This window comes from Triticum aestivum, chromosome 2B (assembly GCF_018294505.1).
Source record: "Triticum aestivum cultivar Chinese Spring chromosome 2B, IWGSC CS RefSeq v2.1, whole genome shotgun sequence".
In the NCBI taxonomy this organism is placed as follows: domain Eukaryota; kingdom Viridiplantae; phylum Streptophyta; class Magnoliopsida; order Poales; family Poaceae; genus Triticum; species Triticum aestivum.
Window position 1 is genome coordinate 660,972,795 of NC_057798.1, and position 9,933 is coordinate 660,982,727.

Sequence of the window (9,933 nt, forward strand, 5' to 3'; positions counted from 1 at the left end):
CGCCCTTCGGCCTAATATTCCCTAAACCCCCCTCCCCCCGTCCCCCTCCACTCCATTCGCTCCGCCAAAGCCGCCCTCCCCGCCGCGCCGATACGTCGGCCCCGTGGTTCGTCGAGGGGACGCACGGCGATCCTCTCACTCCCACAATATGCTCTCATAGACTGCCGTCCTCTAGCCACGCCGCCACCTCTGGCTATGTTCTTGTGGAGGAGCACGACGGTCAGCGCCGCCACCGCTGGCGACATTCGTGTGGAGACGCACGGCAGTCAGCTTCTCCAACGGTACACGCGTTCTAGACTGAGGCCCCGTTCATGTCGGTGTAGTGTTGAATGTTAGCTGATAGACGCTGTTAATCTCACTGTTTGCCGAAGTAGTTTACTGTCAATATTCTCTGCTTAAGAAGCTTCCTTGCCCTGTTCTGCCCTCAATCTGCTTAGCTGAGATGGCATGCCAAGGCCGATTAGTTGCTAAAATATCCTGCCATGTATTTATTGTGACATAGATTGCCATGGTCTAGTAGCCAACCTGTTAGGTGAAATAGCTCTACACCATTTTATACTCGATCTTTGTTGCTGCGATGGCCTTCGATAGTTTGATGGCTGTGTGCTCGGGCTCATTGACTACTGAAACAGCCTGCCATAATTTAGCACTCAAATCTGTTTGCTGAATTAGCCTTACATATATTTCGTCACTTAGATCTGCTCATCCAAATATCTTGCCATAGCTTTAGACATCGACCTAGGTATTTTTTTCTGGACTTCATAAAAAAGCATATATGTTTTTCCTGTAATATCTAGTAGAAGAACTAAGTTGTATATCTAACAGATGGACAGGACTTGGATAACTTCTGCTCGAAGATTCTCCGCTCCATATGTCGAGGGGGTTGAAAACTTCATGAACTTTATCAGAGCTGAGTACGGTGGTCCGAAATCAGATGTGCTCTGCCCATGTAGCAGTTGTATGAATTCAGTTACAAGACCCCAATCAACAATGCAAAATCATCTACACTTGTATGGGATGTCGGTCACATATACTAAGTGGGTTCATCATGGTGAAGCTGTGAACGTCAATGTTATTGACTACGTGGAAGCAGAAGATCACCATCTTGATCTGCCTGATGCTCAGGGGGAAGAGGAGGAGGAGGTGGTGGTGGCGGAGCCAGTGAGTTTGACCAACATTGAAACAATCCTACGAAATGCTCGTGCATTCTGTGAACTTTCACTTGCAGAAGAAAAACGGTGGGCTCGCATGTTGGAACAATGCAATGTTGTTGTCACCCCAGGAAATAAGCTGTCAGTATTCTCAGCTATGGTCACCTTTCTTCAGGTGAAGACATCTGAGCGGATGACCAAATAATCATTTGATGCAATGTTGCATGCTTTCCGCAAATCTTTCCCAGATGCGTCTGAGCTGCCACACACCTACAGTAAAATGAAGAATTTCCTTTGTGCAGTTGGAATTGGATATGATATGATCCATGTTTGTAAGAATAATTGTGTTCTGTTCCAGAAGGATTATGCCAACTTAAGTGAATGCTCGAAATGCAAAACATCAAGATGGAAAGATGGCGATGCTGTGAAGAGGGTTCCTCATAATGTTCTGAGACATTTTCCAATTACACCAAGATTGCAGAGGTTGTTTCATGATGCTGAAACAAGAGAGGATGTACTGTGGCATTCTAGGAACTAGGAGTACAGAGATCAGAATGTAATGAGCCATCCATCTCATGGTAGTGAGTGGAAAAGCTTCAATGATAAACACAAAGAGTTTGCTGCTGACCCGAGAAACATTAGACTTGGCTTAGCTTCAGATGGATTTAATCCATTTGGCCACCAGAGCGCCACATATAGCATGTGGCCAGTGCTTGTTATCCCTTACAACATGCCTCCCAATGTCTGCACCAAAGAATCAAACTACATGATGGCCTTGCTCATCCCAAGTCCAAAAAGTCCTGGAAAGGATTTTGATTTGTTCACGGAGCCTCTTGTGGAGGAACTTCAACAGCTATGGAAGGGTGTTCTCACTCGAGACCTATATAGCAATCCACCAGCTGATTTCTTTCTGCGTGCTGTTGTAATTTGGTGCATCCATGATTATCTGGCTTTGGGCACTATGTCAGGGCGAACGACACATGGTTACAATGCATGTGTTTGCTGTGACAGGAATCTGCTGTCATATGCAATACTTAGCAAGATCTGTTACATTGGACACCGACGTTTACTTGCCAAGGACAAGCCGCATCCTAGAAAATACCGAAGACATGTGTTCAATGCAAAGCATGAAAACCGTGATGCTCCAAAGAGGCTCACCGCCGATGAGTTGCAAGTGGAATTAGAGAAGGTCAGGCATATTACACCAGGAAACCATCCTGGTAATGGTAGCGGGAAAAGGAAACGTGGCATGGTAGAAGAGAGATTATTGTTTACCCGTAGGTCCACTTTGTGGGACTTGGAGTATTGGAAAGATTTGGATCTGCGGCATAATCTTGATGTGATGCACATCGAGAAAAATATATGTGACAGCATTATCGGCACACTTCTTAACATTGAAGGCAAGACGAAAGATACCTTAAAATCTAGGATTGATTTGACACACCTGGGTATCAGAAAGGATTTGCAGGTGCAAGATGAAGGTAAACCACGAGATATGGCACCAGCTATGTACGTCTTGGACAAGGTAATAAGAAAATAATTCTGCGAGGTCCTGTCACGTGTAAGATTCCCACATGGATTTGCCTCCAACCCTGAAAGGAGAGTCAGTGCAGATGGAAACAAGGTACAAGGGTTGAAAACTCATGACTGCCACGTCCTACTTCAAAGGGTTTTACCTGTTATCCTTAGAGGATTGGGTCGTCCTAACTTATACAGAGCAGTTGCAGAGTTGGGACAATTCTTCAGGGAACTGTGCAGTAGAAATATCAGGATAGATGCTTTGGAGCGTCTTAGAGACAAGATACCAACTATCCTATGCGACCTTGAGATGATATATCCTCCAGCCTTCTTTGATGTGATGGTGCATTTGGCTATTCATCTACCCGATGGGGGCACTACTTAGAGGTCTAGTACAGTATGGCTGGATGTACCCTATTGAAAGGAGGCTAGGCACTTTCAAGGGCTATGTTAGGAACAGAGCTAGACCCGAGGGTTCCATTGCAGAGGCCTACATTGCTACAGAAGCATTGACATTCTGCTCAAAATACATTGAAACAGCTGGTCAGTTTAGCAAAGAGGTGGGTGAAGACAATCCCGGGCTTAATGTTTTCGATTATTCTGTTCGAGTTACAGGGAAGAGTCGACAAGAGGACAAACCTAAAGATTTGGACAAAATGGTTTGGTATGTGTTGAATAACTGTCCTGAGATACTACCTTATATCAAGTAAGTGCAGTACTGCAGCTTATACATCATAATCTACTAAACTTGCAGCACATTCTTATATATTTAGATGTTTGACGCGATCACTATGTTGTGCACCATGTACAAAGAGGAGTTACTGCCGTAAAATCCAAGAAACATTGACAAACTGGTTATGGCAGGATTTGCGAAATGGTTCAAGAACCATGTAAGCTTTTGAAGTGCATTCTCAGTTTTTTAATATATTGAGTACATAAGATGATCAGCTTGTCTATTTTCTAACCATAGGTTAAGAAGATGTGGGAGGTTGGGAAGGCAGTTGATGATGCCCTTTACTCACTAGCAATGGGTCCTGATACTCGGGTAAGACATTATGAATCTTGCGTTGTTGGAGATGTGCGCTACAACACCCTTGCACGAGACGAAGGCAGGAAGACACAAAACAGTGCCATCATGAGCATGGATACGTATGACAAAGAGACAACTGAAAGGTATGCTAACATAACAGACATTATTCAGTTGCAGTATATCTCCAGTTTCGAGGATCATTGGTGTGCGGTTCTATTGTGCTGTCATTGGTATAACCTGTTTTCTAGGATCGCAAAACTCAGAGCTGATGATTATTTCAAATCCATCAATGTCAAGGCGGCGTACCAGACCAATGAGCCTTTTATTTTGGCAAATCAAGCAACATAGATATTTTTCTTGGAAGACACATTTGCACGTAGCGATGACTGGAGAGTATTGCAAAGGTTTGAGCAGAGGAATTCGTTTTATGAAGTTGCACAACAAGATGATGCTTACACTGCTCCTGATGTCCAAGATAACACAGATGTTCCTAATATCTTTGAGAACCATCATGTCAATGACGCCGGCGAAAAGATTGCCTGTCGTGCTGTGGACATACAAGAGTTGATCAAGAAGAAGCCAACGTTCGAGGACGTTGAGGACGAAGAAGAAGATGACACCGTGGGGAATTACGATTCAGACTGATACACATGGCAAAGATGTTGAAGCTGCTGCTGCGGATGATGATTACATTGCTTTTGTCGTATTTGCCTGTCAGAAGACGTTTTTTTATCTACTATGTGAAATTGTGTTTGCTATGACAACTGAAACCTGATGAACATGTTGTTTAGTATTTTGCTGTGAGAACATCACTTGTTATGTATGCTAATTTGTGTTTGGTGATTGTATGACAACTAAAACATGATGACATTGTTGTTTAGTTGTACTCATAGTTGGCTGTGAAAATTGAATTTGATGACATAGTTTGCTGTTGGACTGCAATTTGCTCGAGGTCTTCGAATGAGAACAAAGCTGACCCGACAGGGCCTCTGCTATCTATTTTTTTATATGAGCAAAAGGGATACCCCCTGATTTCCGTTAATAGAAATCATTAGATGTTCACAACACTACGCTCAGCCTGCTACACAGGTTTCATTCATTACTAGTTTCAGCAAAGTGCTCATGTCATAGCCACTGAATACATCACGAGTGCTACATACACTGCAAATAAAGAGACAATCATCCTAGAGAGCACATCGATTTTTCCCATTATCTTCACAATCTCTTTCATCTCCTCATTGCTGTCAAGGCCGTTCAGCAGCTGTTGCTTGGCCATGATCAGAGGAACTGCGTCTTTAACCTTCTGCTCTGCATCTTCCTCTTCTGCCATTCCTTCAGTTACTTGTCCAACACCCCAACCTGCTGGTATTGGGATTCCTCGGCTAACCAAATAATCAGCGTAGTTGCATTCCCCCACATCAGCAACTTCCCAGAAATACAAATCACACGAATCTTCCCTTTTCTGCACGAATCAAATTGGAAGATCATCAACCAAACTAATAAAAAATCAGCAACTGAAAGCAGCCGAACAACACTTCAACATATTATTACCCCATGATTCGGGCTTTTGTAGAAGACTCGGCCAGGGTTGCGGATTGTGGTTGAGACGCGACAGATGACTCTGCGTGATTTGCAGCAGTGGCAACACACCAACGGCAGCGGGTTGCGATGAGCAATCAGCTGCGGTGCGCATGCCGGCGGGGGTGTGATGAGACCCACAGGCGATGGTACGGGTGGCGACTTGGTGCATATCTGGTTGTTACCTGCTGAAGAGCAGGTGGACAAGCAGCCAGCGGACATGGTTGCTATAGCCAGAGCTTCTGATGCTAGGCAGAGTAAGTAGAGAAGAGGAGAAGCGGATGTTGGATATGTCAGTTTCATTACTTGCAGAGTAGCATAGCACCATATATAGTCATAGTCTAGGTTTGGATTCGAACCAGCTACAGGAGCACGTCTTTCTTTTTTCTAAAACTCGGCAACGTCTCTTGACTGGTACACTAGCTTCTTCTGTATGCCTTCCCAAGTCTTTGATTTTCTTTCCCTTTTTTGCGAGGAAGGAAGGAGGACAAAATTGAGAGTTCCTCGGACTCGAACCCAAGACCTCTCGATTGAAAACCAAGGGTGCTAGTCACTTATGTGGCAAACGTTCCCTGTGAGGAGGACGGCGGACGAACCCATTTTCCTCGCAGTTTTCTTCCTATATATAAAAAAGTATGCTACTTGGTGTCTGCTTAGTCAAAAAATGATTGTGCCAACCTTGACCATTCGATTGACATTCGACGTCTATCGCGCTTCTTCAGTCTCTTCTTCCTCGAGCCGATAAAGCCAAACCAGCGCCGGCGGGACCGCCTGCTCCCGCCTCCCACGGCTGGCTGTGATCTTCCCTGGCTCCTATTCATTCCCGTCCGAGGCCTCACCATCGTCCTCCGCGCTCGCCGCGGCGCTGCCCTCCGTTGTTGTCAACATGGTCAACAACCGAGAGGAATAAGGAGATGACTGTACATGGTGAGGATGACAGTAGGGACCCAGCAGCGCGCGCAGTAATTTTGTTTTTTCGGGACGGAGAAGGGTATCAACTGGGTTGTGCGGGACCCGTGGCCCGTCTAGCCCAGGATTTTATTCCATATGTTTAGCACATGACCAGCCCAGTTTGTTTTTTTCCTTTCTGAAAAATGGCTAGCCAGCTATTTTGTTTTTTACAGAATAACCAACATAGGCCTACTTGCTTTTCTACGCCCTGCTGGGCCGGAAATCTTTCAAGACGAGGAGGGATGCATTTTGCCCAGAAAATGGGCTATAAGTAATAAGAAATGGGCTATAAGTAATAAGAAATGGGCTATAAGTAATAATAAATGGGCTATAAGTAATAATAAATGGGCTGTAAAATGAAAAAAATACAGCAAACAGGCAATTAGTTCCCAAATACTATTTTCTTTCGGATTTTAATATTTTAAATTTCATTATTTTTGTGCGGGTAAAATTTCATTGAATTTAAATTAAGGTATATTTAGATTTAAAATTAATTTGAATCCGGCTAGAAATTTCGGGCTGTATGCTGTTTGGGACAGATATGGAGGCTGACTTGTAGGTCTACTAGGTTGACGTGTACTTTGGCTTTGTCAACTTAGTCCACAAATGATTCTAGCAGCAGTGACCGTTGGATATTAATCCAACGGCCGTGCTGCTTCTTCAATATCTGATCTTCTTGCTCCAGCCGCCCAAACCAGCTCCGGTGGGACTGCCTGCTCCCGCCTCCCATGGCCGGCTGTGCTGCCGCACAGGCCGCACCGCCCCACCCTACTTCATTGCTGGCCAGGCCATTCCTCTACTCACCCACACCTCCTGTTATTTTCCGGCGACGGCAGCCGGACCAGTAAACCCTCGTACTCCCCACCGCGTGGGTAACCATTGCCGAGTCTTCCCCGGCTCCGTGTCGTTCCCTTCCTAGGCCTCGCAGTCGTCCACCGCCATGGTGCTCTCGGCGCGGCCTGGTCAACATGGTCAACGAACGACATCCATCGGCCGTGGACTGTATGCGCAAAATAATGATTCCTCCACCTGACAGCTGGGACCCACCAGAAGGGCCTCTGTATTTTGCAAAAAAAACGTTCCCCCCGCTGACATGTCGGACCCACCAGCTATATCTTCGCATGCAAGGAAGTGCCTCCTTATTACGCACAAAAAAATGAATACCCACCCTACTAGATGGGACCCACCATAGTGGGAGGATGACTTGTGGGCCAACTAAGTTGACGGGGACGGAGGGCTTTGTCAACTTAGTTAATATGAATGATTCTAGCTCCAGTGACCGTACGATGTCCATCCAATGGCCATAGTGCTTCTTCAACCTCTGGTCTTCTTGCTCCAGCCGCCCAAAGCAGCGCTGGTCGTGCCGCGTGCTCCTGCCTCTCGTGGCCGGCTGTGATGTCGCGGAGGCCTCACCGCCCCCTACTACTCCCACCGCTGGCCCAGGGTATCCCTCTACTCACCCACACCCCCTGTTATTCTGCGGCGACGGCAGCCTCACGCAGCAGCCGAACCAGTGAACCCTCGTACTGCTCTCCGTGTGGGCTACCGCGTCTTCCCCGGCTCCGCGTAGTCCCCTTCCTAGGCCTCGCCATCGTCCAGGACACCGCCCTGGTGCTCTCGGTGCGGCGTGGTCAACGTGGTCAACGATTGACTTCCATCGGAAGAGTACTGTACATGGAGAGGCTGACAGCTAGGTCCAGGCGACCGCAAGGAAGTGCCTCCTTATTACGCGCAAAATAATTATTCCTCCACCTGACAGGAGGGATCCACCGGACGGGCCACCTTATTTCGCGAAAAAAACGTTTCCCCCCTGACTGCTGGGACCCACCGGACGGGCCAGCGTATTTCGCAAAAAAAAAACGTTCCCCGCGCTATCAGCTCGGACCCACCAGAAGTGCCTCCTTATTACGCACAAAAAAATGAATACTCCCCTTGCTAGCTGGGACCCACCATGGTGGGAGGCTGACTTGTTGGCCCACTAAGTTGACTAGGACGGGGGCCTTTGTCAACTTTAGTCAATACGAATGATTCTAGCTCCAGTGACCGTACGATGTCCATCCAACGGCCGTAGTGCTTCTTCAACCTCTGGTCTTCTTGCTCCAGCCGCCCAAAGCAGCGCCGGTCGTGCCGCATGGTCCTGCCTCCTGTGGCCGGCTGTGCTGCCGCGGAGGCCTCACCGCCCCCTACTATTCCCACCGCTGGCCAGGCCCTGCGGCGACGGCAGCCTCACACCGCAGCCAAACCAGTGAACCCTCGTACTCCTCTCCACGCGGGCTTCCACTCCCGCGTCTTCCCTGGCTCCCCGTCGTCCCCTTCCTAGGCCTCGGTGTCGTCCACCGCCCTGGTGCTCTCGGCGCAGCGTGGTCAATGTGGTCAAGGAACGACTTCTATTGGACATGGACTATACGTGGAGAGGCTGACAGCTGGGTCCACGGCCACAACAAGGAAGTGCCTCCTTATTACGCGGAAAATAATGATTCCTCCACCTAACAGCTAGGACCCACCAGACGGGCCACTGTATTTCGTGAAAAAACATTTCCCCCTGACTGCTGGGACCCACCAGCTACATCTTCGCACGCAAGGAAGTGCGTCTGGGCAAAAAAAAATGATTCGCCTCCCTGACCGCTGGGACCCACCAGCGACACCTTCGCACACAAGGAAGTGCGTCCGGGCAAAAAAAAAGATTCGCCCCCCTGACTGCTGGGACCCACTAGCTACATCTTCGCACGCAAGGAAGTGCATCCAGGCAAAAAAACCAAAATGATTCGCCCCCCTGACTGCTGGGACCCACCAGCTACATCTTTGCACGCAAGGTAGTGCCTGACAGTCGGGACCCACCTGGTCGAAGTGTACGTAGCGTTGTCATTCTGGTCGCGAACGTGTACGTACATATATACTGGTGGATGTAGAGGCGCGCACGTGTCGTAGTAGAGGCATGCACATAGCATGTACACGTATGTACAGCGGCGAGGGTGCAAGAAAGAAAATACGGCCACGTACGTACATACGGGCAGGGTCTCTAACGCCTATCGCGCATACATACATGGCTGGGTCGAAACGGAGAAACAACATCGTCGTCGTGTTCATGGGGAGCCCACCGGCTAGGTCGGAACGAAATGCGTGGTCGTGTTCATCGGGAGGGCTTGGACGGAACATGCGATGGAAACGAGGCCTGGCGTACCGCACAATGGAGGAAACGGCCTTGTGTTTGACCGACCACGTTCGAAACGGGGTCCTATTGATCATGAGGGGCCTGGCATACCGCAAAATGGAGGAAACGGACCTTCTATGGTCGAAACGGGGGTCCTGTTGATCGGGAGTGGTGTGGCGTACCGCAAAACGGACAAAACAGACTTGTGTTGGTGCGCTACGGTCGAAACGGAGGTCCTGTTGATCGGGAGGGGTGTGGCGTACCGCAAAACGGACGAAACAGACTTGTGTTGGAGCGCTACGGTCGAAACAGGGGTCCTATTCATCGGGAGGGGTGTGGCGTACCACAAAACGGGACTCCACGAGATATTGTTCATCTCCACCGTCGACCTCCTCTAGCCTCCACGGGCTACCGTCGACCTCCTCCAGCCTCCACAGGCTCCTGTTCATCCAGCCTCCACCGTGTGCTACTCCATAGGCTACTGTTCAACCACCCCTCCACGGGCACCCCTCCACCGTCTACTGTTCATCCAGCCCTCCACACCACAGGGTCTT